This window comes from Myotis brandtii, unplaced genomic scaffold (genome assembly GCF_000412655.1).
Source record: "Myotis brandtii unplaced genomic scaffold, ASM41265v1 scaffold835, whole genome shotgun sequence".
Lineage (NCBI taxonomy): Eukaryota > Metazoa > Chordata > Mammalia > Chiroptera > Vespertilionidae > Myotis > Myotis brandtii.
Window position 1 is genome coordinate 905046 of NW_005371389.1, and position 4957 is coordinate 910002.

Consider the following 4957-nt stretch of genomic DNA (forward strand, 5'->3'; position numbering starts at 1 on the left):
TAAATATTATAACAGCCTTGCAGATCCAGATTAAATACCACTTGTTCAATGCATATGATTTTTTTAATGTATTGCTGGATCTGATTTACTAATATTTTATTGAGTATTTTAGCATCTGAGTTCATCAGGGATATTGGCCTGTAATTCTCTTTCTTTGTAGTGTCTTTATCTGGTTTTGGAATTAGGATAATGGTGGCCTCATATAAAGAGCTTGGAAATGTTCCATCCTTTTGGATTTTTTTGAATACTTTGAAGAGAATAGGTGTTATTTCTTCTTTGAATGTTTGGTAAAACTCCCCGTGAAGCTGTCCCAATTAGGGCTTTTGCTTGCTGGGAGTCTTTTGAATACTGCTTCAATTTAATCAGTTGTTATTGGCCTATTTAGGCTTTCTGATTCTTCCTGACTCAGTTTCGGGAGATTATATTTTTCTAGGAATTTTTCCATTTCATCTAGGTTGTCCAGCTTGTTGGCATGTGGTTATTAATAGTATTTGCTAACAATCCTTTGTATTTCTGTGGTGTCAGTTATTAATTCACATATTTTGTTTTTGATTTTATTTGGAACCTCTCTTTCTGTTTTTTTTTTTTTTTTTAATAAATTTGGGTTCATCAAACTTGTTTATCTTTTCAAAGAACCAGCTCTTGGTTTCATTTATCTTTTTTCTTTTTTTAAAATATATTTAATTGATTTTTTACAGAGAGGAAGGGAGAGGGATAGAGAGTTAGAAACATCGATGAGAGAGAAACATTGATCAGCTGCCTCCTGAACACCCCCCAGTGGGGATGTGCCAGCAACCAAGAAGGTACATGTTGACCGGAATCGAACCCGGGACCCCTCAGTCCGCAGGCCGATGCTCTATCCACTGAGCCAAACCGGTCAGGCCATTTATCTTTTTTCTTGTTTTTCTTATTCTCTGTAAAATTTATTTACCCCTCTCATCTTTATTATTTCCTTTGTTCTACTTCCTAGGGTTTTTCTTTTTATTCTCTTTTTAAGTATTTAAGCTGTATGGTCAAGTAGTTTATTAATATTTGTTGATGTTGTTTTTTGAGGTAGTGTCGTAGTTCTATGAACTTCCTTCTCAGGATTGTTTTTGCTGTGTCTCAAAGATTTTCAGTTGTTATGTGTTCATTTTTTCCAGGAAGTTTTTTATTTCTTTCTTGAACTCATTGGTAATTCATTCATGTGTTCTTTGTTTCTTTGTTTGGTTGGTTTTTTTAAAATATCAGGCTATTTAGCCTCCATTTGTTTGAATGTTTTTTTAGTCTTTTACTATAGTTTGTTTCTAATTTCATGCCATTATGATCCAAGAAGATATTTGATATGATTTCAATCTTCTTGAACGTGTAGCGACTTGTTTTGTCTCTTACCATGTGGTCTATCTTTGAGAATGATACATGTAAACTTGAGAAAAATGTATATTCTGTACCTTTGGGGTGAATTGTTCTATAAAGGACCATTAAATCCATATGACCTAGTGTGTCATTGAGAATCACTATTTCCCTGTTGATTTTTTGTCTGGAAGATCTATCCAGTGAAGTCAGTTGGGGTGTTAAAGTCCCTAAAATGACTGTATTGCTGTCAATCTTTCCCTTAAAGTCCTCCTGAAGTTTTAGTAATATATTTGGGTGCTCCTATATTGGGTGCATATATGTTTGCCAGGCTTACTAGTATATCCTTTTATTGGATTGATCCTTTTAGTATTATATAGTGACCTGTATTGTCTCTTGTGATGGCCTTCATTTTAAAGTCTATTTTGTCAGATATAACTATTGTTACCCTAGCTTTTTTTCATTTCTATTTGCATGGAAAATTTTTATCCATCACTTCACTCTCATCCTGTGTGAGTCTTTTGTTCTGTGGTGGGTCTCTTAGAGATGGCATATATTTGGGTCATGTTTTTGCATCCATTAAGCTATTCTATGTCTTTGATTTAAGCATTTAAACCAGGGGTCCTCAAACTACGGCCCGCAGGCCACATGCAAATACAAATATTGTATTTGTTCCCGTTTTGTTTTTTTACTTCAAAATAAGATATGTGCAGTGTGCATAGGAATTTGTTCATAGTTTTTTTTAAACTATAGTCCAGCCCTCCAACGGTCTGAGGGACAGTGAACTGGCCCCCTGTTTAAAAAGTTTGAGGACCCCTGATTTAAACCATTGACCTGTACAATTATTATTGATGGGTACTTATTTATTGCCATTTTAATTCTTTATGCCTATGTTTCTCTCTCTGTTTCTTATTATTATTACAGCAGTGCCTTTAACATTTCTCGCAATGCTGGCCTGGTGGTGATACACTCTTTAATTTGTTTGTTTGTTTGTTTTTTGGTCTGGGAAGCTCTTTATTTCACAATCTATTTTGAATGATAGTCTTGCTGTATATAATAGTCTTGGTTACAGATCCTTGCTTTTTATTACATTGAATACTTCATGCCATTCCCTTCTGACCTGTAGAGTTTCTGATGAAAAATCAGCTGACAGCCTTATGTGAGCTCCTTTATAGGTAAAACATTGCTTTTCTCTTGCTGCCTTCAAGATTATTTCTTTGTCTTTAATTTTTGCATTTTAATTATAATGTGTCTGGGTATGGGCCTGTTTGGCTTCTTCTTGCCTGGGACTCTGTACCTTGTGAACTTGAGAGACTTATTCCTTCACCATGTTAGGAAAGTTTTATGCCATTATTTATTCAAACAGGTTCTCTATGCCTTGCTCACTTTCTTCACCTACTTATACTACTATAATGCAAATATTTTTATATTTCATCTTGTCCCACAGCTTCCTTACATTTTCCTCCTGTATTTTGTTTTGTTTAGTTCTCTGATTGAGTGATTATTTTCTACTCTGTCTTCTAATTCACCGTTCTGATCCTTGGCTTCCCTTAATCTGCTGTGTATTCCTCCTAATTGTTCTTTATTACTTCTATTTCATTCTTCATTTCTGATTGGTCTTTTTTCTTAGTTTCTATATATTTCTCATGCTGTTGATCATCCTTGTAATCATTATTCTGAACTCTATATCTGATACATTTCTTATCTCCATTTCATTTAGCTCTTCTTCTGGAGAATTCTATTGTTCTTTCATTTGGGGCTTGTTATTTTGTCTACCCATTCTGACTGCCTGGTTGGGTTTGTTTCTAAGTATAATAAGTAGATCTGCTATGCCTCCCAGTTGGTTTTGTTTTTTTTTTGAAAGTCTCTGGTACAGGGTAATGTCACATGTTGTTTATGACTGGCCCTGACTACTGTGTTTGGAGCTATCAGTAATCTACCAGCCTCTGGCTCCCTCTGCTGGGGCTGGGTGCCTTTGGAATGAGCCAAGATGTGGCCAACATCTGCTTTTCCTAGCCCTTCATCCAGAAGCAGATCAGGCAAAGACTCAAAGCATCAAGATATCTGTCTCTTCCTGCACGCCGACTGCCATTATTAGCTTCTTACTGAGCCTCTGGCTATAGTCCACAGCAAGGTGTGGATGGACTCTCCAGGTCTTGGTGAGAGGTTTTCCAACAGGGTGAGCCAATTGCTGCATGGATGGTAAAGATCTGTCTGACAAAGATGTCTTCTGCTGTATGGGGGAATGAGTCAGCACAGGGAGCTGCCTTCCAAGCTCTAACCCCAGAGCCCTCAACCCTAAATTCTTCTCACGCAGCATTAGTCCATTCTTCCTTCCCTTTGCTGGAGCCCAAGGTGAGTGGCTGCATACAAAATTTTGTGCATTGACCCTTTAAGATGGTGCCTGTATTTCTAGCTATCTCTCCCTTGCAGATAGCAACCCCACTGCTTTTTACAACCAAATGTTATCTGGACATCTTTCTTAGTTCTGGTGCTCTGGGTTGGGAAGACCTAGGGGTTTATATCCCAGAGTTCTCAGTGGGAATCCCCCACATTGAGCTATCCCTCTGGAATTTCAATTGCTGTTGGTGGGAGCCTAGCAAGCACTCTTGTGCCTCCACTCTTCCTACTAGTTTTTATGTGGTCTCCACTTTATATCCTTGGTGTAAGGGTTCTCTCCAGCTAGGCTTCAGTTGATTATTCAAGATGGTTTTTCTATATTTTAGTTGTAATTCCAGTTTGGTCCTGGGATACTGTTTATATTACTTTGATGCACTGTTCAAGCTGGTGTTGTTCAATGGTCAATTGGAATAAATTTCTATTACATGCTAGTCATTTGGTCAGACATTAGAGAAAATGGAAAAATAAAAGGTCATCTATTGTTTCACAGCCTCAATAGCTTCCCAGGTGATATCTGAAACTGGTTCCCCTACATGGAGGGCAAGAAGAGGCCTATACTCCTTGGTCTCTCAAGGCTATGTCCTGAGAATGCTTCCAGTATGGGAACCTGCCAGGAAGGAACTTTCTTCTGTTCCAGTTTTGACATAGATATTTTTAAGAAGTAATTTGGCTTCCAAATGAGTATTAATACTACATGAAATTTACTCATATATCCTACTAGAGGCCCAGTGCATGATATTTGTGCACTGGGAGGGGGGTCCCTCAGCCTGGCCTGCCCCCTCTTGCAGTCTGGGACCCCTCACTCCTTACTGCCCACCTGCAGTGGAGGCAGAAGAGGCTCCCGCCACTGCCACTCTTCTCGCCAGCCATGAGCCTGGCTTCTGGCTGAGTGGTGCTCCCCCTGTGACACTGAGCACCAGGGGGCAGCTGCTCCTGCTGGCATTTGCCCCTGGTGGTCAGTGCACATCATAGCTACTGGTCATTCTGCCATTTGGTCAATTTGCATATTATGCTTTTATTATATAGGATATCTAGAAGTCCTTGTTCTATGTTTCTTACACTAAAACTAAGTGATGATATAATTATCCAACTTAAATATGCATGCATTCCTATATTTTCCTGAATGACATCCCAGAAAAAACAAAACTGTCCAGAAAACATCACCTTTAACTATACTAGTATATATGCATGTATATGTATGTATATTTATATGAATGTGTATATG